This window comes from Passer domesticus, chromosome 1 (assembly GCF_036417665.1).
Source record: "Passer domesticus isolate bPasDom1 chromosome 1, bPasDom1.hap1, whole genome shotgun sequence".
In the NCBI taxonomy this organism is placed as follows: domain Eukaryota; kingdom Metazoa; phylum Chordata; class Aves; order Passeriformes; family Passeridae; genus Passer; species Passer domesticus.
Genome location: NC_087474.1, coordinates 100,989,350 through 101,015,309, shown reverse-complemented (window position 1 = coordinate 101,015,309; position 25,960 = coordinate 100,989,350). Strand labels below are relative to the sequence as shown.

The window sequence follows — 25,960 nt, the reverse complement described above, 5'->3', positions numbered from 1 at the left end:
AACTATGGCCAGATTCTCATATCCTTTTAAACAACTGACTAAACTGCACTTCATAGGACTTACTCATATTTTTAAAAATTTATTTATTTAGAAGACAAAACTCATTTGGTCTTCATGCAAACAGGAAGCTGAGAGAAGCTCACAGCACTTCATCTGTGACTGGCAATCTCCCTCACCAAAGGGACATTCAGGGTGGTGCTTTAGGAGAAGAACCCCAAACTTCTCTCTGCATCTGTCAGAAAGGAGACCTGGCTGAGGTTATGAACATCCAGGCTTGTTTCTGACATGCTCACAAGTAGACTGGAGCAATTTTCATGAAGTGTTGCCTTCAGAGGAACCAGTGAGGAAGCATTGCTACCCTTTGAGGTGAATTAATGCCAGTGGTGATCTTGTTTGAGGGCAGCAGTGGCAGGTGTTGATCTTTTCCAAAGTCGATGTCCTGGTTTGGGCTGAGGGCATTTCCTTTACAGTGGCTGGTATGGGGCAACAATTTGTATTTGTGCTGATCTCTGGGTTTATAATATAGAGATGGTTTTGTTATGGCTCAGCAGGTCTTACACAGAGTCAAGGGCTTTTCTGCTTTTTGTACTGCCACTTGGCAAAGGGCTGGAGATGAATGGGAGGCTGGGATGAGATACAGCCAGGACAGGTGATCTCAACTGACCAAAGGGATATTCCAGGCCATGTAGCATCATGCTCAGGATATAAAGTGGGGGAAGAAGTGGGGATATTTGGAGTGATGTCATTTGTCTTCCTAAGTCACTATTACATGTGATGAGACCCTGCTCTCCTGGGGATGGCTGAACACCTGCCTGCCCATGGGAAGTGGTGAATGGATTCCCTTTGCTTTTGTGTGCAGCTTTTGCTTTCCCTGTTAAACTGTTTATCTAACTTAAGCTGTGCACAGGGGAAATTTAGGTTGGATATTAGGAAAAAGTTTTTTACAGAAAGGGTGGTAAAGTAGTGCAGTGGTCTGCCCTGGGAAGTGGTGGAGTCGCCATCCCTGGATGTGTTTAAAAAAAAACTGGATGTGGCACTCAATGCCATGGTTCAGTTGAGGTGTTAGGGCATGGGTTGGACTCAATGATCTTGAAGGTCTCTTCCAACCTGGTGATCCTGTGTGATCTCAACCCACAGGTTTTCTAGCTTTTGCCCTTCCAGTTCTCTCCCTGATCCTACTGATAGTGGAGTGAGGGAGCAGCTGAATGGGGCTTGGTGAATGGCTGGGGTTAAACCATGGCAGAAAGATGTGCCCTGGTTTCAACCTGGTGTTGCCTGACCAAACACCCATACTTCAACCTTGATTTCACTGCAGTTTTTTGAGGGAGGGTGACATCTGAGACCCACACTTGGGAGAGATGCTATATATGGAGTTTTGTGTCACTCAGACCTTTTGCAAATACTAACATGGTACACTGATGTGCCAGTGTACAAATCAAGGCCTCACTTCCATACTGCACACTTAGCATCCTCACAACCTGACATATAAATGTGAATGGAAGTTGTTATCCAAAACACAGTCCATTTACCTGGAAAGAAACATTTTGTGTATTTCTGTAAACATTCACAGGCTGTCCACTTTACTGGCACTAGTATTTTCATTTTTCTAAGTAAAGAATTCTTGCACATGACATGGCTCAGGGATCTGAGACAAAGTGACCTGACCTGGCTGACTAATTATAGAGTGAAGGAAATTAATTTCTGTTTAGGATATCTGTAATTAATCCATATAGTAATAAATGAATTAGTTGGTGTTGGAAAGGTATAAATAATTAATAATTGAGAAATAGGTGCAATCTGGTCATAGATTTCCCAGAAGGAGAAGGAAGATAAAGTGCCTGATGTAAATTATTTGCTCAGCTTTACCATTTTGATAAAACGGGTTTTTTTTACTAAGAGCAAAACCAAGTGAAACAGAAATGTCTGCATGGTTAATGAGTCAGACATAAATGCTACAGTACTTATTGGAATAGCTGATTGTGAAAGATACACCAAAAACGGCAAAATGTGTGCACACAGCAGATAAAATGGAACCATGTGACAACATTTGTGCTGTAGGAGAGACAGCTTTAAGCAAAATTGCTAAAAGTAAGTTAAAACTCATACAATTCTACAGATAATTCAAGACCTAAGGCTAAAACAAAACAAATCTAAGAGTATTATATGTAGCCAGAAAGTTTTTCTGCATATGATTTGCATGTATGCACATGCCCAGAGTTTCCTACAAGGCTTGTAGATTACTTGAATTTAGGGACTATCACTACAAACTGTTTTCTGTGAAAATGTCATGAAGCCATTGGGTTCCTGTGGTCCTTGATAACGAAAGTAAGGGGTGGCTTGTGTTTTTATGACAGGACCAAGTCCCTGTAAAAAGGGTAATGAATGTTAGAAAAATTTGGATCTCAGTGAAACCCAAAGGCATCTAAGTTTCACAGAATTCTAGACTTTTTCTGTTGAGTACATCATATGAACATCCCCAGGGACATAGCTTCAAAGCTAAGTACCAGGGAGAAAGGTGTCTCCAAGGGTAGAGACTCATGAAGCAAAGGAGAAATTGTTGTCTGAGCAAGGAAGTAGGAAGACACAAAGATAAAGGGTAACAATAGTGGCAGGTCAGAAAAAGCTTCATCATAACAGCTGAATTCAGTGCCCAAGGAAATAAACAGAAACTTCAAATCATTAATGTCCTGATTTTAGGCCAATAATGAATTTTTCAATATGAGAACAAATATATTTCCATGTGTTTTCCTGCAATACAGTATCAAGTGTTACTTCCACAATGCACTAGACAGCACAATAACCTGAATATTGAGTATCAAAGTTAGTCAAATACAGCATGAAATTCCCCTGCTCTGAACTGTATTTAGAATGCAACAGTTTGCCCCTTGGGAAAGTTACTGAGTCTATGGGAAGTAGATAATTGCTCCAAGTCCATGGTTTTCTGTCTTGTTTGTCCCAGGTTGTAGAACAAGCATGGGCTAGTCTAGAGGGTGCACCCTTGCCACAAATACAGGACAGTCTTTAAAAATGCAGAAGGACTTGGGTGGTGGCACTGGAATGCCAAAAAACAGCCCTTGATAGCAGTTACAAAGTCAGTTTCCTCCAATTCTTTTCCACAAACTAGGGGCTCCAGAAGAAGAGATGGCCTGTGTGCAGAGTTCCTCACCAAAGCATGCTGAAAACCAACAGGTCCCTTTGATACCTCCAGGCTCTCCTGATCATGCATCATGGTCATGCCCTGGACTCAGACAGTGGACTGTGGCAGAGCTGTGAGAAACCAACCCTTGGCTAAGGTCGCTGTCCCTGTGTTCCATCTAGTGTGCAGGTGGAAAAAACATCAATTTCAACATCTGATGAAGAGTCCTGTAAACTGAACACCAGCTTGGTCAGCCTGGTTTGATTAAGTAGGAGACAGTAAATTTCTGATGAAGTACTATGTTAATATTTATTGCTCTGACTTACCAAGGCTCAAATTTACTCATGAAAATTTATATTTTAAAAAAATGGAATTTTTAAAATTAATTTAGATTAATTAAATTAGATTTAGCTTTAGCTTTATATTTAGATTTAGATTTAGCTTAATATCAAACAGAGGTTTGTCTTCTCAGATAACTGAGTGAAATATTGGAGTCTAATACATGCCTCAAAAAACTTTCATGAAGGTAAAAATAATAAATATTTTTTCCCCATAGTTCGTCTACACAGTGCTTTTAGGTAAACACTGACATACACCTTTTATTTGATATAACTAAATAAATAGTACTAATAAATAAATATAACTCATATATATTTATATCTATTAGTTATGTTCTTCTTCATTCTTCTTCAGTTCCATTTCTATTGACCTTTCATTGAGTGCAGTCCTATAGAAGTTTTTCAGAATGGATACCTATTTTTTTTTTAATGTGACCCCATTGCTTCATTATACCACAATATATCTGTAGATTACCTTTATGCTTTTTTTAGAATTTGCACTTTTTATAATCTCTCCACCAGTAACTTTCAATTGTGTTTGCTGTAAATTTCAAGACTTTTATTTTGTGCCAAATTTTGTGCCATTATTTTAATGATTTCTTAATAATTTTCTTCGAGTTTCAGTAATCAGTCTATTACTATAGTACATTGCCTTCCCTGAGAATGACAAATTCAGTCTTTGTGGTGTCCCCAAAAGTAACTCTTTCTTCCTTCCTTCCTTGTAACCCTATAGTAGCCCTGGCTTTTTCCAGGTAAAGAATGCTGCTGTCTTCCTGAGCCCACTCAGGGTATTTCAGAATTGCTTATCCTTTAGGTGCCACACAGGTCACTGAAATTCTCTGTTGTTTCAACCCAGAACCAGTGAGATGTTGGTAGATTTTGAGAGCAGAAAGCTTTTCAGTTCAAAGTTTTTATTTCAGCTCTGTTAATGTCAAGTCTTCTCAGCGTAACTCCTCTTTTCTTTCACGTTTTCTCAATTTGCCTGCTGGCAGTTTGATTCTATTTGGAATATAGAAATCTTGTAAGCTGGTCAACATCCGCTCAGTTATTGCTGAGCAACATTATACTGATGATACATTTTTGTTCTTACCTGCAAAGAAATAGGGAATTAAATATTATTTTTATAAATATCTAGTCTCTCAGGTGATCTGCCTGATATTTTCTTCTCTTAATTTGCAGAGTTAAATGCAAGGGACTTGTAAGGGGGTAAAAAGTAAAGCACACCTGAAAATGAAACAAGGGACTTCTGTAGCTATAACAAGCAGGTGAGGATTTTAGAGCTGGTTTAAACTAATCCAAAGACCTGAAAAAGAGTCTTCCCACGATTCCTTGATCCTGGCCATGTGTCTTGCCCTTTCCTTTGGCTTAGTGCAGCTGATCACAGAGGTGGATGGTGTGTAATATTAGCTTTCCACTAAGAAGAGCTAGCACAACTAGACTGAACTACTCATTCACATTTTGCAGAATAGGTAAGGTTAAATGGGTCCTAGTTAGTTGTCTTGTGTGTGCTTTTCTGAACTTGTTTTCATAACAGACATATGCAAAAAGTGTCAGCATTTCCCAGATGGGTGAAAGGATTAATATTTGTAAAGTCATCTATATTTCAGATTTGTTTGGAATTAAACATGCTGTAACAATAAAGTTATTGTTGGTCTTCCTCTGAGCACTCCCATTTTACTTCACAGCTTAATAGCCACCAGAAAAGACATCTGAAAACTTATTGTATTATTATTTATGATACATACAAAACAAATAGAGAAGAAATGTCACAAAATAATTTAAACATACTCAGCTTTAGCACAGAAAGCAAGATCAAACTAATTAAATCCGTATTATCACTTTCTGTACAAACCACACACTGTTTTAATGTGTTGTAAATTCAACTCCCATTAAATGAAGACCTGATTGTGCATACATATATATGTATGAGAGGGGGGCTGGAGAGAGAGAAGATGCAAAGAGTCCTTCCTTCTGGGATTTGTTGGAAGCCCCTCGTGGCTCCAAAAAGCATTGGGGCAGGGAGTTGCCTGCCTTTGTGCAGTGTCCAAGTACAAAAATGAAAGAGTAGTAGCACTGCTGTCCCTGTTGTTTCCTAAAAGAGGTCTGGTGAGATGCAGTAGGTGAGAGTTAATTACTGATTTGGCACAAAGCATTCTTCTATGTTCTGCTCTGAATCTCCAAGAGACATATTGGCTCAGCTGATCAGATTCCTTTAATAACAAAGCTTCCAGGTCTACTCGTGCTGATCCTTCTCTGCTTCATAGCCAATGATGGTCATGGCTTGGGGCCACAGTCTAACACTGTGACTCCAGAAAGAATGTTTGTTTTTTTTTAATGTCAATCCAATGTTATTTTAAAAGAGAGACAAAGAACTAATGCATTTCCTGGGGTTCCCAACTTTCCTGGATACTGTTCAAGCTGTTTCAGAACTCAAGTGCTTCCTAAAAGCTGTCAGTGAGGTTGTGGCAACACTGCGGTGTCTCAGATGCAGCAGCTATGGAGTTATTTGACAGAAATGTGCTGAAAAATGCCAGCTCACTAAAGTTAAAACATTGCCTTCTAAAGACTTCCATTAGTATTTGCCATGGTGACAGCCAGGTAGCAGTCTTGACCATTTCCTCAAGAATTTGCCCAGCTGCTGGGGTTACTGAAAGCTGCTGTGCCCACAGGAATGGAGCAGATCTGCCCGACTAATCTTACTTGCATTCAGTTGGGTGTCTGGGCAACTTGAGTTGGAAAGAGCACAACAAGACACAGAGGTGGCTGAAAAAGAGCTAAGGGAATACCTTAAAACACTGGTAATTTTTCCAAAAGCATCCTGAGATGTATCCATAGATAATTTGGAAACAAAGTTGACAATTATATTATGTATTTGCTATAAGCAGCTTACACATTTATAGACATACTTCCTTTCCCCCAACTATACAATAATACTGGCAGTGCAGAAAAACACTCATTCATATTAGCTGTATGCTTAATGTATTTCTGCAGTCCTGGGCAGACAACTCTTCAAGGCTAAAAATTCAGTTCTTCATTATTAAAAAATACCAGTCCTTGCTATAGGAGTTGATGACTCAGTGAGAATTATAATTATAATCAAAGCATAATAGGCATTTTGAGCCCCTTATAATTGCTGCCAAGAAACTATTTATTCAGCTAAAGAATTAAATCTTTGTTTGTAAGCTCTTTCTTGTTCACAATAGAAATAAAAGTGTGTGACTTGGCTCATGAGCAGATACCAGTCTGGCTATTTTACTCAGAGTGAAAAATAGGCCTTCATGCAGAAAGACTTGGGATACTTAAAACAATTATTTATACATATTTGCCTCTATAAAATCCAGTGTTTAGCTCCAATGATGCTTCTGATTGCTCTTCTCCTTTACTGCATGTTGAAGACTCTGTGATGTGCTGTATGTTCAGTATTGCATGCATTTCTGGTACAACTCCCAAAGCTAGAAAATTATTTAGGAAAAATTAAATGCTGGATGCCAAGAAATGAATAAATGGTACAGATGAACTTGGTAATTTTTCTTGGTCCCTTACTTACCTGTTGTGATAAAAATAAGGCTCCCTGAAAGTAGCTGATGATCTTTCTCTGAGAGAAAGGGGAGTGAAAATGACACACTGAATTCTTCTACTTCTTACAAGCCAATACCATAAGAAAAAAGACATTTCAGGCAGCCACAATCAATTTACATCAGCAGAAGAAATATTCTGACTTGCTACAGAGTCAGCTGATGTTCTTACTTTCTGTCTTCTCTAAACATGTGAGTAAATTCAGCATGCAAAGTCTTTTAGTTTTAAGAAAGCTGGGTGGCTTCTTGTAGAGTCTATTGTCTGGAAAAGGCAAATTCTTAAAAATAATATCACAAAATAAGTTCTCTTCAACCTGAATAAGGATTATGAAGTCAGGTGTGTTGTCAGGTGGTATAACGGGACCCATAGCTCCATGAAAGGAAAAACATCAATGAAGGTAACAACATGCATGATGACCACACCAAGACAAGGCAGTGGAACATCTCAGCAGCTGACCCTTTCCACAATGTCTGCTATACTTATCCAGTTAGGTGAGAGATCCTGGTTTAACTTGGGTGGTGTTTAGAGTGATTCAGCCTTAGAATTTGTTCTTCTTATTGAGGTAGGAGGCCATGGCTTAGAGGATTCCACATAGGATCGCATCTTTCTCTGATACTTGTATTCGATCGGGGAAAGGAGTGCAACGAGTGCACATCACAGTATAGGCACAAACATAACTCAGTTTGACTCTATCTACACAGTTATGCCTAACAGGGAAAGCTTTTATGTTAGGGATCCAAACTTAAAGAGCTTTGGCCAGCTGCTAAAAGAAAACAGTAGTTTGCCCAGGCACTTGTCCTAAATCAAATGCCTTTGTTGTGTCTTGTATCATATGTATTTTGTACAGACCTAACTTATTTTAAGGTAATTTATTTTAAAAGAACCATGCCAGCCAACTGTTTCCATGAGTGAATGAGCATGTGTATTGTATATCCGTGTAAGAAGAAGTGGTGGGAAAAAAATGCTGATTTAAAGTTATTTCTTATCCCAGTAAAATGAGGGATGCTATAAGGACAGCTTTTTATTTCAAGCTGTCCTGCTGTTTGGGTCAGAGTCTGTGTCAAGTCAGTAAGAATTCTTCCTTTAGCTTGAAGAAGATCAAGATTGGAGCAGCCACAGTAGTCTTAATAAATGTAAATCTTATTAGAAATACCCTCTTTTATAGCAAGTGCCAAGCTGTGCAAAGCTCCAGGCTACATTACCTTATAACATTGACTGAAATGGCAGAAGAATTTACCATGCCCGCTAATGAATTTTTTTAATTACTCTTTGCAAACAGGGTGATGCCGAGCCTCTAGTGAGAAGAAAATTAATCCTTGAATTGAAATACACTAGTAAGGTTTAAATCATATTTTTAAAAGTATTTTCTGGTCAGCAGTGTTACTTCTTAAATCAGTCTAGGAAATTACAGATCTTTTTTTATCTTATTTTTATCAAACATTGAGTTATGGGAAAAAAACTGCTAACATTTGTGGAGGACTTCTGCTTACCCATTACAGAAAACAGCATAGACATTAGAAATCAAAGCTTCCCTACACCATCAACTCTGGTTGTCATCCTATTAGCTAGGGATGTAGGACTATTCTAGAGGTCTTTTAACTCCACCTTCCCTTGGGCTGTTAATGAGGAATTAAGCTTCCAAGGTCTATTACAAGCTTGAACCTTCTGACCTCAAGAGATGGGTATCTATACAACTAGGTGCTGGGATTGTAAGCACAGTGAAAGGGCTTGAGCATGGTAAAACTCTGGGAGCAATGAGCTGGAGATTCGTGGCTCCTTCAGTCTTAGGCCCTGCCTTGTGAGACACTGTGGAGGCACAATTGTCACCAGTGGTGGTAAACCGGTGATGAACTGGCTCTCCAGACTGATGGTGCACATTCCTTACCAAGTGTTTAGCTGCTGGAAAGATCATTGTGTGCAAATTTTTAGTGGCAGAAAAAACAGTGAAAACTGAGCCAGAGGAACATGGCCTTCTACTGAACTTACAACAGATATCTCCTGGGAAATTCAGGTAGGCCTAATTCCCTTACCAAGAACAGGTGGCCAGGTGGGAGACAGACTTTTTATTAGGGAGACACAATAAAGAGAGGATTATAGACAAGTATGAAAGTTAATATGTTTTCATTTTTAACAAAAAAGGCAAGTTAAACAATGCAGGATCATCAAGAATGAGCCTTATTTTTTTCCCCCAAATGTGAAATTAATTAATATTGTCATTTTTAAGGTTTTAAAATTTGTCTCTGAATTGTCTGGTAATAAAAGTCTATGTAGATGCAAAGTACCTAAATTATTTACAGTCTCATTAGAAAAAGAAAGTATCTATTTTCATTTACCTTCTCCTATGAAAACATTTTGAGGCAACCAAGAAGTCTTTGAAGTCTCTAATCTGTTTTCTAAAGAAAATAACATTAATTCAGCTGACTGAATTAAGATAGCACTCATGCATGCAAAAGCAGGAAATGCTCCAGCATGTTACAAAAATATACTGCACATATGACTAAAAGAAACAACCACTACTTAGGTAATTGGTTCAGCCATGACAGGTTCTCAGTTTTTTTTTCCATGTTCCTGTTACATACAGCAGAGTATTTATCTTGTCCAGAACTGAACAATAATCACATACAGCTCATCATTTAAATCACAGCAACCACTAGAACCATAATAAGAGTAACAGAAGCAGAACAATTCCATGGGAAAATATTTTCTCTTCTTTTAGTTTCATAAAAAAATATATATCTGAGATAGACTGCATGTCTGCAGAAAGAATGGACATAATACAAACACGGGTTCAAAAATTTGGTGTTTTGGGATGTTTTGGGTGTTTTATTTGTATTCAGCTGTCAGTTTTCTTCAATGGCTCCAGACATTCCTCTTGATCTAAGGATTGCCACACAGAGAGAGAGGACAAGGGAAGATCAGAACAGGATCTACTCTGAAAGTCTGGGTTGGCCTCGCAGGGCCAGGAGACTTGCACCCACCATTTCAAGTAATCTGACATGCCAAGACAGTGACACAGGTTACTGCAAGTAAGGCCTGGTTCTGCTCAGCTGTCGAGAAGGTTTCCATGATGTCATGATGACATCATGAGTCATAAAAACTGAGAAAAGGAGGAACAATAGATGATTAAATGGCCACAAGGATTAGCCAGATCATGAAAAATAACTTTAAGTGAAAGATGAAAGGCCTGCCCAATCATCTTTAATGTTATTTGCTAGCACAGTCCTTCATATCTTGTCCTTCATATCTTGTGAGTGTGGTCAAGCAGACAAGATTATGGACTTTGATTTTGCAAGGGCAGACTCAGTTACTTTTGAAGGCTGCCTCCATTCTGCTCTGAGGGTAAAGAGTTTGCCCTCCCTCCTTTTCCCTCTGTTCATCCCTGAATCCTTACTGCCCTGGAAGGTCCTTCCACATAGTCCCAGGGAGAGCTCAGCAGAGACGGATGGTTATGAAGACCCAGGGGGCTGCTAGAGCCAGGCAGGCATTTACATAACTCCCATCTTTCCCAAACAAATGTCTGAGCTCCACAGAATGTTCAGTACATGTCTTGTTTTGACCAATGTCCCTGTATTATCATTATGCTGTTCATTTCTGTTCATTCTGAATTTGAATGTGAAGTGTTCATAAATAAAGGCACATATAGATGTGTTTTGAGATAGCTGTCCTTTACTAAATGAAAATTGTATTTAAAATTCTTATGAATGCTTAATATGTAGAGCATTAAAAAGTATCTGCAGGCTCCAGGATATTTTTGGGGTAATTGTTTTATATGTTACAACATGTTTTTACAAATGGCCTATGTTTTATCCTGCTGGTCCTTTATTGTGCTCCTGTCCTTTCCAGAAATTATAAGTTTTAAATGAAAATATGCATCCTGTATATGATCAACTTCTGTTACTTTTGTAACTTGTGCAGAAAAGTAAGTTAGCCACTAAACATGACAAGTTTATTTGTTCATTTATTTATTTTTAAATTCTAATTAGAGAATGGAAAAGGGTGTCAAGAGTCTTTAGTGATTCACATTTTAACAACCAGGTTATAATTTATTAATTCCCAACTTATAAAATTTTCACAACCTCTTTCCACGGGAGTCCAAGAGCAACTCAAATTTATTTATTGTTTCTACATAGGGTGTCATTAAATATTTGTTATCTCCTAAAGTTTGTTGGGAAACGGGATTATTTTCCACATCAAATCACACCAATGCTAATGGGAAAAGCATTAGATGTTGACCCAGCAAATTAAACTGTAAAATATGAGGCTCATTGTTATTATTACATACAGACACATTTTCTGTGCTCCTTATTAAAGCCATCTTAATAAAACTCATTGTATTTTAGTCATGTTTTAAAATAATTATGCCAGAATACAAAACACATGAATATACAAAGAGAAAAAGCTCCACTTGACTATGTTCAATTTAACTCTTTAAAATAATTTTCCAATTGGTCTCCTTCGACATTTAAATTGATCATCTAACAAGAAAAAGAAAAATGCACTGAGGGTTGTTTATGCTTTTCTTAAAGCTTCCGAAGATACTCCTTCTATTTTATTTTGTAACAAAACCAAAAATTAATTCTGCATCTGTGAAGCTCATCTAATGTATATTTCCATAAATTCTCAGTTCTAACCCTTTGTGTTTTATTGTAATTATTTTGTAAGCTTGAAAGTGTCCTATCATTGGGTTGAGTGTTCTCTCCCTCTGGTGGCTACTCTTTCCTGGAGAATTACTGAGAAAACTCTTCTTCTCCTCTGATTCCCTTATGGATCTGCACTCCACAATGTTTGCCACAATGGACACTGCCCTAATTCACAGGACTCTTACAGGGACAAGGTAATTTTTAATATTTTAAAACAAGAAATAGGATTCCTTTATCATTAGCAGAGACGGGATCAACATAGAAACTGGGATTTAGTGGATGTTTAATCTGGCCAAGCATAGAGATTTGCCTCAGGATGAGACAGATAATGACCAGGGTTCTGTTGATTAGCTCTGAGCTGGATTTAAAGAGAGTCTAATGTTTGGCTCAGATTGTTTGCATTTGCAGGTGTCACAGGTCACCCATGAAATCAGATTATATGTTCCATGTTGACACTGTTTTGTGTGGTTGGTGAGGAGTGACGGTAATCTCCTCTGCCTTTCTGACTGAAAAAAAAAATAAATTAATTTTTGAAGACTAAAATTTATTGCACCAAGTAAGATTCTTAGTAATTTTGTGTTGGGAATCACAGAGCCAATGACTACAGCAGACTCAGCTGGTTGCTCATCCTTCTCTCATTGGAAACATGGAGCTTTGCCCACATACCAATTCCTTATCAAAGGATATAAATGGTTGAATCTCTATGTTAACTCACGGTTAAAGAACTCAAACAAAGATATTTTTTTTTTCTGGTGCCTTGTGGTGCACATCTGCATGGGAGGAAATGGATCACCACAACTCCCAATACACAGCACACACTGGAGCTTGTAAGCTCAATGCTTTCGGTCTTTTTTTTCTGGAATAACTGCACACACTCAGCAGGCAGCTCTACATTCACTGCTCTGGCTGTGACATGGGCCAGCACTGCTCTTCTCTGCTCTCCTTGCTGCTGAGATGTCTCTTCACTTGCTCATTCACTCACAATTCTACAGATGCAAGTATCTCACTTCCAAATCAGGGCGTGAATCATTTGTACTCTAACGCTGCTGGACTTTTATTGGCTGCAATAAGGAGGCATTCCCATTTCTTTCTTACCAAATACTTCATAGATTTTCTTAATTTTGCTAAATTAATGCCTCTTCTTAAAAATGTAATATAACTGTGAATTTCCCCTGCTACTTGAAACCCCTAATTTTTCAAGACAGACCCTTAATTGTCACAAGGTTTAGAATTCATTATGAATTTTGTGATAGACTCCAAACTGAACTCTCAGGTCAAGTCTTGGTTCAACAGCTCCTGAACAAGAGGCCTGTGTGAGAGCCTTGTGGGATAATAGGAGGTCCTGCCTTCCTAATGTTTGAAATTTCTGCCCTGCTTCCAAGGAAATATAGCACTCACCATATTTTTAAGACAGCAAGACTTAAAAATAAGATCACTTAAAAGTGATCTTTTTAAGTCAGCAAGAACTAATAGAGTCCTCTGTAATTCTGAGTTAAGTAACTGACTCCTTTAAGTTCAGAAGCTCTACACAAAGGCTCTATGCACCTACCAGTACGTATTTCCCATTAAAAAGTCCCTAACTCTTAAAGAATTCAGCAATTGAGTATTAACCTTAAGAGTGGAAATACTGATACGAGATAAGACAGACAAATAAGCCCTGGATACAGGTTAAGGAGTCCAGCCATGAAGTCTCTAGAGCAGGTGTTAGGGAGTAGGTAGAGGAAACAAGCAGGGCCATTTGGGGCATTTGTCCGGGCTCTGTCCCTACCTCATAAAAATTCAAGTGGAAGATCCAGTGTTTGGATCCCCTCACAGCAGGCTGGTGAGTATCCAAGAGGTACAGCTAGTCCAGATTCTGTTACGTGGGCATATTTTCACACTGTCCTTATAGCTGGTAGCTTTATAGTCCTCTGGCCTTGGTAAAACCTCTAGGAAAACCCTCTGGAATTTAGCCACGTTCATTTGCTGTAGTCACAGGAGTAACTTCTGGCCTGAATACTTGCAGCTGAGTCACTGTGTAGTTCTCTAAACAGAGGAGTAAAGTATGTCCTACCCTTACCTGAAGACCTGAGGTATACCTTAAAATTGCACATTGATTTTAGGAAAATGGATTCAAAGGGGCTGGAAAATCTCTGTCTTTGGAGGTTTCGTCTTTTCAACCAGATGAGGCCCTGAGCAACCTGCTCTAGCCCTGGTTTAGGCAGGAGGTGAGACAAGAAACCCCCAAGGTTCCTTCCAATGTAAATTTTTTATGGTTTTATGACCCTATAGCTCTTGTATTTTGGGGTCTAAGGTTTGTTGTCATACTGGGAATTTTCCATTAAGGCCACTTCAGCTTATAAGCTCTGGTGGAATGGACGTGCTACATGTGCCACACTGCTGGGGCCAGTAGTCCCAGCCTCAGACTTGCACAGAAGAACCACCTACTGCCTTTTAACAAGACATTGTAAAACATGTGAATACCTGCCTTCCAAATAGTGTTGGTCCTAGCAGCAGCAATCTGATATGGTTTCAAAGCCCAGACAACCTGGATCTGAAGAACCCTTTCCCAGAAAGGAATCTTTTACCAAGGAATGATCTGAGCCAGTGTAGGGTCAGTGACCAGGCAGTCCTGCCAAGGCATGCTCTTCTTCGTAACACAGACTCCACGTGGGTCACACGTCCTGCTGGCTCATGCCACCACCCTGGCCACTGTCCCTCCTTCTGTCCGTCACTCAGCAGCTCTTGGGCAGCCAGCACAGAGTGTACAGGAGGGGCATGCAGAGGCTGTAAAAAAAGAATCTGTTATAAAAATAGCTCAGGAGACTCCTCACACCAAAGCTGGAAATAGCCGAGAAAACACCTCCCATGCTGGTTCAGGGGTGGCTGCACGGTGGGGAGGAACCTCTCCTTGAGCTACAGCTCCTGGTTGTCAGTTTGCATTTTGACCGAGCCACTGCAGGCTCCTGAAGCTGTGAGTGGGTTCCCTCAGAGGCACCACACGTTTCCTAACAGTGTAACAAGGTGATCCCATCAGCCATTTAATGTTCGCAGTGAGCAGCGTGGGAAACAAGCATCACCATGTGCTTCCTACCAGGGATGAGCTGTTGAGGTGGAAGGAGAAGGAGAAGATACGAAAAACCTGGAGAAGTCCTGGGAGGGAGGAAGAAAGTCTTGTCCAATATGTTTTACTGCATTTTTTGAGAAACAAGTGTATCTGCTGAAATTCAGAATCTGCTCTAAATAGAGAACAGGTGTCATTTTAAATGTGCTTTCCAGTTCAACCTCGTGGTGCCCAGGAGAAACACTATAATTTTTTTATAACTTACATAAGAAAAGACAGAGTGAGCGGGGCGGGCGAGGGGAAGGGGGGGTGAGCATTGAGGAATCAGGGCAGGAGGCATATAAAAATTTTTATGTGGTTTATAAGGAAGAAGAATGCATTAAGAGGGTTTTTTCCTTCTTTTTAACCCCATAATAGGTTAGGGATAATACTACCAGCTATGGATCTTACCAGAGGAGTGAAAGAACGCATTCCTAAGCCCAGGGGTTTTTTCCTGTCGTTTCAGAAAATCTATCAATGTGCCAGGGTGTCTGATTATTCAGCCCCTGCCTTGGCGTCATACAACACAAATGAGTGCCACACAGCATGCATTGAAGATTCACAGAGAAAAAGCTGTTGGAGTTTGATAGTGTTTTGGATCTCAAAGAAATCTAAAAATACCAAATACAACTGACAAATACAGCCGACACATGTGCAGTGCTTTAGCAAGGCGAACATCTGGGACTATTTCAAACGCTCCTCTTTTGTGTTGCTTATTATGCTACCAGAGAGCAGGAAAGTGCAAATAATAACTTAGCAGATTTTTGCACTGCTTCTAAGTTCAGCTACAAAGACATTAAAAACAATAATGCGAAAAATTAATATATGCCAGTTTACTGCCCCCATTTATTCTAGACTTAGAGGATATTTATACGTGCTCTGCTGCATCCCTCTCTAGTTTTCTGGAATAATTACTATATTGTGGACATATATGCACATTTTAAATGTATACATTGATGTTTCCCTTATGGCGTGGTTTAACTGAGATTTGCAAACTCTTTAACTGAGTTTGCAGGCTCTAAATGAACTTCATATGACAAGGTAGAAATAATAATCTTGTCACCTGCCGTTCAAAGACATGAGTTCTGTTGACACAGTAGTTTTTATACTGTGGTGTCAATGCAAAAAGTTTTCCTTTAAGTCAAAATCGGCAAAATAAAGATCGAGGTCCAAAATAAATAAAGCAGTTTTGCACTTCAATGGAAGTAGCTTTGCTGTAGACCTCGGTGAGTTGAGGATTTCACTCCGTCATTTGATTCTTGTTTATTGATTTATATTACACAGACTTTTTTTAAATTAGACTACTTAAGGGAATAACCACAACTGCATGACTCTGAGTGTCGTGCGTGCTTTACAGATTGGGGCCAAAGGTATTCCATCTGCACAAGGCTGCTTGCAAGTCAAGACAAATAGCATCATTTTGGAATCATCTGGATCAAACAATAACTTTCCCAGATACATGCATATTAGAAGTATTTGTCAGAAAGGAAAATTATTTTGTCAGGATGGAACAGCAACAGGGGACAAAGCGTGTAAAATTGCAGCATCCAAGGCCAGACTCTGTTTTAGGGGGCATGGAGTTCATCCAAAATAAAGGGAAGGGTGGGGGGGAAAGCTTTTTTTTTTTTTTTTTTTTTTTTTTTTTTTTTTTTTTTTTTTTTTAAGTGTATCTTTCAAATTGTTCAGCTACACAGGAATGCTAACAGCTAACTGAATGGATCTTTTATTTGGATTGTGTATTTCTGCACATCCTCAGATGGGCAGTCAGCACTATCTCCTGGAAAGTAAACTTAAAATAAACTTGTGGAAGTACCACTCAGAGTAGCACAAGTGCAGTGCAAGTTCACATTGTGTTGGGCTGTAGGTACACACAGAGCTATGAAAGCCAGCCAAAGATCTACTGGATGGTGTCTGCTATCTATTTGTTTCAACAAAGAAATTGCTTCAAACATCAGAGGGAGGAGGACAAGGTAAAAGCATGGAAGAGTATCCTGTTTATCAAGAAATTTTACTTCCATATAGCCAAAAAGATGTTATAAGAAATGCCATCATCTTGTAAAGTGAAAATGAACCATATTGGGGAAAACCATACCAGAGAACACTGACCATATAAACTCACTGGCTCATCTTTTGGCACATGGTGACAGCCTGCTCATATCCATCTAGGATTTCCATTTTGAAGGATGTCCAGCCTCCCTGGACACCTTTGCCCTTCAGGACTGTATCTCAAGGGACTCTGATACTGGCCATATAAACTCGCTGCCTCGTCTTTTGGCACGTGGGGACGGTCTGCTTGTACACCTCTAGGATTTCTCTTTTGAAGAATGTCCAGCCTCCCTGGACACCTTTGCCCTTCAGGACTGCCTCCCAAGGCACTCTGACAGCTGGCCTCCTAAAAACAGTCTGCCCTCCAGAAAAAACAAGGTGACAGTTCTGCTGGCACACTTCCTTAGTTCTCCAAGAAGTAAGGTCACTATCATTTAGTGATCACTTTGCCTAAGTTGGCCTCTGACCATCAGAGCTCCCACCAGGCCATCTTTTTTCACAAAAAAAAGTCCAGTGGGTGCCTGTCATCCTTGGCTCCCTCACCATCTTTGTCAGAAAGTTATCTTCTACACACTCCAGGAGCCTCCTAGACTTTCCTCTCTGCAGTATTGTATTTCCAGAAGACATCTGGCATGTCTGGAAGGCCCCCACAAGAACAAGGGCCAGTGATTGTGAGACTGCTCCCAGCTGCTTGCAGAATATTCTGTCTGCCTCTTCATCCTAGCTGGATGGTCTGTATCAGACTGCCTCTAGGATATGTGTCCTGTTGGCCTTCCCTCTGCCTCTCACCACATAACACTCAACTGTATTGTCACCATCACTAAGCTCCAGACACTCAAAGCACTTCCATCTGACTGGGATGGGCTTTCCAATGGTATTTGCCACCTATTTATTTAAGAATTTTAATTGGGTAGTCATCAAACACTAACTGTTAGAAAAGTCACGAATACATGAACAGTTTTTGCATGTTCATCCTTATCATGGTGCCCGTGGGTACCATTTACAATAGTTATTTTGCACCACAGCCACCAGCACCTATCAGAACCACAGTACTCCTCCTGCCATCAAAAATGAGGAGGCTCTGCAAAGCTGTTAGGACCAGCCACAAAGCATACATTGGATGTTGCATCCTCTCACACTAAACAGTGGCCAGGTAGTCATCATTTTGCTTTCTCAGTCCCTTTCCCTAAAAGGAAAATAGAAATAAACAAACAACCTTTTACTTTCTTACCCCTCTGCCCCCACTAAAGACATCAAAGTGTGATCAGCACAAAACTAAGCAATAAATGAAATGGAATATTTTGGGGTGAGCAGGTGTTCCACTTCCAGATCATCTTTAAAACCTCAGCAGGGAGAGTTACAGGCAGGCTGCATAACCTGAAGAATGGCCAGATCATAGGATTTGTAATTAGAGTGAGTACATGGTGCTTCCTCACTGGGGAAAAAAAAGAGATGAGCAGCTGTCTCAGCAATATTGAAGTCAGTGAGGACTCCCAATGAAATCAGATACTCATCTGCAGAGAGAGCAGGTCCCGTACATCCATCAGGCAGGCATGTGTCACAGCTAGTTGAAGAGAAATGGCTTCTAGAAAGTTTAGCTTCCTCTGAAACCTCAGTACATCTATTAATAAGGGAGAATGAAAAGAAGGCTAGAAAATAAACTAGAAATACAAGCAGTAGTCACCTGAGGCTGCACATGATTACTTCACTAAAGCACATTACATGCCTCTACAAGGAGAAAAATTCAAATAAATTCTTTATTGCATTAGCTAATGATAAAAATAAACTTGTGTGGCTTACATACTTATGTGTAACAATTTCAAGACTTGAACAATTATTTGGAACCTGATTCTGACTTTACACCTGTTCTGTGTTGGATTAACTGCATTTATATTGAGATAAATTTCAATGGAGTTGTGCACACATCCATCATTTTAAACAGACAGAGATGCTCCCCAGCTTTTGTCTAAGCTCTGAAAAGATAGTAGGCCTTTTCTGAAGAGCTAGGAGTTCTCAGTTTTATCCTGCACTGTGCAAATATTATTTTACTGCTGCAAGACAATGTCTTCAAGATGATTAGTAAAGAAGCCTGGGAGCCAGAATAATAAGCAACACCATTTTCAATAGATGCTGACCTGAGAGGTCTCAGAGAGAGGGAAATTCACACAGCTGGGTCTTTTCCCTCTGTTCTGCTGCTAGCACTATGCCTCATATCAATTCTGCACAGCAGCTCAGCTTTGCTCTCTCTCCAGGACCCCATCTGCCAGACACAGCCGGTCACCGCCACACCGGCAGCCATCCCTGGGAGACAGCGGGGACAGCACGAACCTTTCCCCTGGCACTTCCCAGGTGAGACCTGCTGTTATCACCACTCAGCAAGCAGGGCAGCAGCAGGAGGCACAGACCTCCCTTCTTGCCTCTCACGCCCTCTCTCTTCATGTTTACCAAAGCCTCATGGCCATTTTGAGCTCCTTTGCTGCCGCCTAAGTGGGTCCCACAATGTGCTGACAGATGCATCCACCTTGTGAAGTCACGACGTGGGCACCAGGGGCAGAGGTGCTAAGAGGTACTCGGGGCCACTGCTGGATTTCCTTTGAAGCCAAGAGAAGGGGCCGTCAGTGAGCAGCAAAGATGAAAACCTCAGCCCACTCTTTTTTTAACCACAGAGAGGATTTATTGTGTCTGTGTTTCCATAATGTTTCTAAACAATATCATGACCTGAAAGTGAAACAGAATTAAGTTGAATCTAATTTAAAAGTGCTTTAAAAACAGGTAATTGGCATAGCAGACTAGCAAAATTACATGCAGGATGAAGTGCCTTTGTTTCTCCTCAGTGGGGAAATAGGCTTCCATGGCAGTACTATGCCTCTTTCTTCCTTCCTCTCGCAGTCAGGAGAAGCAGAGAAGTAATAGCATCAGGCAAATGTTATTCTTCCTTTGGCTTGGAACAGACAGTGCTTCCCAGGCAATTGAAATTGGTACCGTTCTGTGACAGTCAGATAGCAATTAATCTGCATTCTCTACACAGCTAGATCCAGTGGGGCTTCCATCTGTCCACCCTAAAACTCATGGTAGGCTGGGATCTGTGGGGACATAAGCCTTTCTCACTGTTGCTGCTGCACAGACGGCATGGCTGCACAGCCTTGTGCAGCAAAGAGGGTGAATGGGCCTTTGTAGCCCAGCCCTGCCCTCCTCTGTCCTGGGAGTGGAGGACTTTGTTAGCAGGACTATGCCAAAGGGTTTGGAATGCTCTCCCTTTTTATTGTATAATGCAGCTGTTTAGAAATGGGTGCAGGGACATAATCTGGGCCCAAAGGCAAAAAAACTGCCAGCATATCCAGCACGCTTCCTGGATGCAAACTCTTCCACCTGAAACATGGGTGACAATACACTAAAACACTGTACACATACCAAAAAACCCTCAGTGACAATTTATATCCTTCCTGAGGATGTCTAAACTTGGTTTACAACCTAGTAAGTTGGGAGAACAGGCTCAGGTCAGGGGACAAACAATTTGCCCCACAGGTTACCATGGGAAAGCTTGGCATTTCACCAAAGTCAGCAGCCCTGTGTGATGACCCATCTCATGGGGATTGCTTCTCCAAAGTTTGAGTAAGCCACAGTTGTAAAGGTGACCTTCTCTCACTAGACTGTTTCAGATCAGAAATCTGTTTTTCTATGGTTTGGACTAGGGGAGGTCGACCCTTCCCTTTCTTCTACTTGAATCCAAGCTTCTTCAGTAAACTTTCCTTTCCTTCACTGATAGTTTTTGACCAGGTCAGTATTTTTGGTCTCGATTTGATAAGCTGGCATGGCTTGATAGCAGAATTTTTGCAGGATTTTTATCAGTAGTTCTTTTTAATGGTTTGAATTAATAATATGTTATGAATTTACACTGCAAGTCACAAATTTTAGGTTTATGTGTTTCCAGCAGAACAAACATTCTGAATTTCCCAGCTGTCATCTAACTCACAGGTCCACCCATGTAGTCCACCCTAGCAGCAGGCATAGTTACAACGCCCCAAAGCAGGAGAATTTTTCAGTTAGCACAATGCAACCACTTTACTTCTAATGATCTTGTAATGCTGTGCTCTAATTGAATTTTTAATTTCTTTTATAGTATTCAATCCTGCAGACTGCTAAGTTATACACTCAAAGAAGCTGCAAGATGAGCTTATAAAGTGTTCTACATTTGCCTGTTTGTTTTATAAAAAGAGTGTATAATGACATATGTTCTTTGAACCAGTGCTTAGAAAGTGAAGTTGTTTGCTAATAAAAGTTTGTTGGTTTCATAATACACAGAGAAATGTGTAACTGGCTTTTCAAGCAAACTTAAACTCCTACTTCAGGCTGATTGTTTGTGTTCCTTACTTCATTGCAGAATATTCTACAAAATAAACTTGACATATATGAAGCTACAAAAGAATGCTATTAATATTTCATTAATAACTAAAAGACTCATTGCACAATTAAGAATTTTTAAAGTCACCTGTATGAAATATCACAAGTTATCATGTCTGTGTTGATAGACTTTCTTACAGAAATGGTTTTTTTTGACAATAAAAGCGCTTATTGAAGCTCTGGCTTTATCATCATAGTACTCTTGCAAAATGAAAGAATACAGAATCGTAGCCTACAAGAAAAAGACAGGCTGAGAAGACACTGTCAAGTGAGAAGTTTGTAGAAAAAATCCAATTGAAAGAAAAAGCTTCTAGTGAGACATTGCAGTGAAGGGGAACACCTACATACATCAACTAAGTGAAGATTTGTTCCTTTGTCCAGCAAGAAGAGGCATATTACAGAAGCACACTGCATAGTCAGCTGAAGGAAATGCACTAGTTTGTATTCTTCTGGATGAATAATTAACATGCAGTTAATTAAAAGGAAAAATGTATGCTAATGCATTCAAGTGAAGTATTTAGCTATTCCTATATATGTTTTAGAAATCAAATGTGTGCAAAACAACTTATTTTGCAGGAAAAGGGTACTAGTTGAAAACATCAGCTGTGCTTAAATATAATGCCCATTCTATGTTATCATTCCGTGACTAGAGAAAACTTGTAGTTGCAGAAAGTGTATTGCAAAAATTCTGTATCCTCTTGCATTGAGTTACATAAAAGTGAGCAGAATCCAATTGAAATTCAATTAAAAATGAGATAAAGCAGAAGCATAGACCTCACTTATATATGGGACTTCCTCCAGCTTCATCCTTTGCATTGTCAAAACTCAAACAGACGGAGCAGAAGGAGTGCATTCAGTTCTGAAACTGAAGCCAGAACAACAAGCAGAAGATCCAGGCAATCTGCTGTGTTCCTCACAAGGAGAATTTACAAATAGTGGGAATGTTTTTAATTGTCCGTCTCTCACAAAAAGAAAGGGAAATAGCCTAATGACAACACAAAGTTTTAAAGTCAGACACATCTGGGAGTATTGTGTTAATACTCTGTGAACAAACAACAGGTGTAAGAGTTCAAGCTCCAAAAACTAACATACTGTAAGCTCCGGAGGGGAATTAAAAGGAGAATCAAACTGACAGAAATACTGGGGCAGTTCTACTTCTGTCAGTATTGAGTGATGTGGTACGTGTTATATCAGCCCTTCTTGTTCACCTTTCTTCCCTGCCCCCTCCAAGGCACACATTTACCGGTGTCCTGTACAGATATTGCCCATTTGATATGTGTAGTTAATGAATACATTAACTGCATTGCATGCATGCTCTCAGTGTGTGTTTCATCAGGCAGGTATGAAGCTCTCTGTCTTTCTTCATAGGTGGGCCAAGCCTTAAAACTTTACAAAACAAAGTGGCTGTCTGAAATCTGATTCAGTAGTCCATGGTGCCTATAAAATGTCCTTTCTTCCCTGTTGGCAGCCAATGCAATTCCCCTTCTTCTTACCAGGTGTAACCCAATTAATGCAATGCAGCATTATCTGTGGGGATAGGGTAAGTTTCTACCATTTTCAGAGGTGATGGATGTTGTACATCCATCTGCTGTGGTGATGCAGCTGTGCTCAAAACAAGCCTCCATGTTGCAAGCAGGCTCCAAGGCACTCCACAGCATCAGAAACGTGGGTACTGACTGAATTTTGATATGACTGTGGCGCTTACCAAGGAATGGGGAAACAAACTTCCCCCCAAACCCTATTCTGGGTATTTATTTTGTAACAGCTATGTTCACATACAATCCATGTGATTCCTGTCTGCTGTGGCACGGGGAAAAACATATGCAGCTCGCACACATGTGACCTTTTGTGCCTAAGCAAATGCATATTGCAGAGGGAGCAACTATAAAACCTATATATTTAAATGTGAATATTATAATATTGTCTTCATAATTATCATTCCCCTTGCTAGTTTCCAAGATGCTCTGGGAGGATCAAAACACAGCTGCTTCCCTACTGAGAATTTTCACACTTATCCCAGCCCCAGGTTTGTTTCCATCCCGGCCAACAGACGGCTGGGAGCTGCTGGTCCCCGGGCATGGCAGAGCTACGACTGTTGACTGTTACTTTCGAAAGAAGGCTAAAAACTGACAGGCTGTTTGAATACAACTAAGGAGGGGAAAGGAAAAGGACTTCACTCAATCCAAATGATGGTCTTGCGAATCTTGACTGTTTTCCTTTAAGCCAACTAGCAATTTTTTTTTTCCTTGCGTCTACAAGAACATCAGCATTTGAAACACCAATGTGGGCTTAAGGAGAAAATGGATTTTCACCATATGAACTGTATGCATAATTTCCAGATAGGAAATGGCATGTTACTTTATTCACATACATTCACATTCATTTATTCACATGAAAAATAGTTCATATTCTCAGCTATGATTGACATAAGGTACGAAGAGGATTTCTTCTGTAAAAAAGCAAACAAATTATGAAGAGTAGGAAGCAATAAGGTTGTTTATTAACACTCTTCTATCTTCACCCTCCTGCCCACCCCATCACCCATGAGATGGCATTCCAAATCCTTGACACAAAATGATAATATATAATATCAGCCATACGTTCTCTGCCATTCCCATCTGAACCTCCAGCACTGCAAATGTAGTCATCTTTCCACAGCGGGAAATAGCAACATTCATACTTGTGCATTACCTTTATTTGGCACTCAAACCCCTGTGAAGTAGAAATTTTACCATTTAGCACCATCCCAGCCTCACAAAATACAGCCTTTCAAAGGATAAAGATAAGCCTATGGTGTCTGAACAGATTCAAGATGCTTTACTAGCATTCTCACAAGGCTCCTGTTTGATTTGCATGATGATTCGGGTGATGGAGGTTAACTACCCTGAGCAATGGGAGGAAATCAAACCATGATCTTACATGCACAAATACGCATAGATTGAGGGGTTTTATTTCATTTCCTGCAAGATTACTGGCAATGCCTATAGTAACGCCTATTTTGTTAATTTTAGCTTTTATTACAGCCATCTCCAGGAAACAGCAACATTCCCAGAGATAATCCTTGAGCAGAAAAGAAAGTACATTCACGGAATACATTTCTTGTTGCAAATTATTTACCCGAGGCAAAAATGTTTATCAGCCTTTCTAATTTGGTGGCATAGTACAGCTCCTGGTGCATGGTGAGCTCAACAATTAACTGGCTGCACTAATGTTTTAAAAAAAATTACACAAATAGTGCTGAATGCAAAGGTAGTTTTCCACCATTTACATCGAGGGACAGCATTGTGCTCTTTTCCCTCGTGCAAGTTCTGGGACCGAATGAAACAAGACTGATTTTTTTTTTTTTTTTTTCCCCTGTGGTTTGTGTCAGAAATCAGGAAAATGAATTTTAATGAAAAATTTAGTCAAAGCAAGACTTAGTAGTATGTTACAAAGGTCTCAAAGTTTATAAATAACAGCAGGTAACTTCAAAGAATATCAGGTAGCTGTGCTGGACTCGGTGTGAGTTCCCAATCACAGCAAGGCAAGAGGAGGAGGAGGAGGAGCGATATCTGATCCTTCAAGGTTCAGTAAACGTGGAGCAATTGTAATTAATCTTAAGTGACTCGTGATGCAGTATCACTGTGGCACAGGACTGATGACAGGGAGGTGTTCCCAGGAGACAGAAGTGAATAATTTGGTGCCTCGTGGACAGTGCTCGGAGACATGAGAGAAGTCTGACTTAGCAAATGTCAGGGTGCATCTAGAATGACCAGAGGTGAGCCAATGTCCTGGCGGGGACACAGAGGACAGGATTCCCTCCTGCCTGTTTACTGGCAATCGACACAAAGCCCTTTCCCTGTCCTGCAAGTTATGGAAAGTTCCTCTCCAACCAGCACTATCCCTTCCTCTTTGTTTTATAGATTTTAAAATAAGCACATCAAAAGAAAAAAGAACTGTTCACATGTTTATGGAGCTTGCTAGAAAACTTGCAAAGGTCTGTGCCAGCTGGGTCATTTCTGCGTAGATGCTTATGGCACAGATGACACGTGTGGTGTGTCCTCAAGCATGAAGCTTCCCAAAGGGATAGAGAAAACAAACATGGGATTGAGGGAGTGGGCTCAGCACCATGTGGGAGCAGCCTGAGGTTGAAATGGCAATTATGAGGTACTGTCCTGCAATGGGAGACACTGGGATTAGGTACTGACAGGGATTTGGTGGCTTATTTCCCAGGAGATTTTCCTTTAATATGAACTGAAATTTTTTTGGAAGTTAAAGTGTGATGCTTGGTAGAACTTAATTAATTAAAGTTGGCCAGAAGCCAGGCCGTCTAACTCTGTGATTGTTTCTGCTTTTGTTAGTTGAGGAACATTGGACTGGTTCAATATTTCCAGTGAGGGAGTACTGACACACATGCCAGGTGCTTGAGGAGGTGCTGTTTCCAAAAGGGCTCTTTCCAGTCTCAAATGGATCATGAAAAGATTGGTAGCATGGGGAATCACTGAGCCATTGGGCATATCCCCTTTCAGAATAAATGCTCTCTAATACTTATAGTCCTCATTGGTGTTCTGGTTTTTTACCCACGTGGGTGAGCGAGACCCAATTCTGCCTTCAAACAGCTTTGAGAGTAAATTGTGGTGTGATATGTTGTGGTAGCATGACAGAATGGGTTTAGGGAGGAAGGGCAGGGAGAAATCAACAAGGTGTTCTATCAGTCATTAAAAATACGTATGTATGTAATATATATGCATGTATGTATATA

General features: G+C 40.1%; 2 long non-coding RNA genes across 3 annotated transcripts in view; one reads left to right on the top strand and one right to left on the bottom strand.

The window, feature by feature from the left end:
• The window catches only part of LOC135306974 (uncharacterized), a 39,725-nt gene extending 29,028 nt beyond the window's left edge, over positions 1-10,697 (top strand). The window contains exon 2 of the long non-coding RNA XR_010367744.1: positions 3,125-10,697. This is a non-coding gene — a long non-coding RNA (uncharacterized LOC135306974). The remainder of the gene's footprint in view (positions 1-3,124) is intronic.
• Positions 10,698-11,875: 1,178 nt separating this feature from the next.
• LOC135306971 (uncharacterized) overlaps positions 11,876-25,960 on the bottom strand; it is a 42,742-nt gene continuing 28,657 nt past the window's right edge. The window contains exon 4 of one of the 2 annotated variants that reach the window (XR_010367742.1): positions 11,876-14,456. This is a non-coding gene — a long non-coding RNA (uncharacterized LOC135306971). Of the gene's footprint in view, positions 14,457-19,185; positions 19,410-25,960 lie in introns of those variants that run through there. The other variant, XR_010367743.1, reaches the window with a different exon arrangement.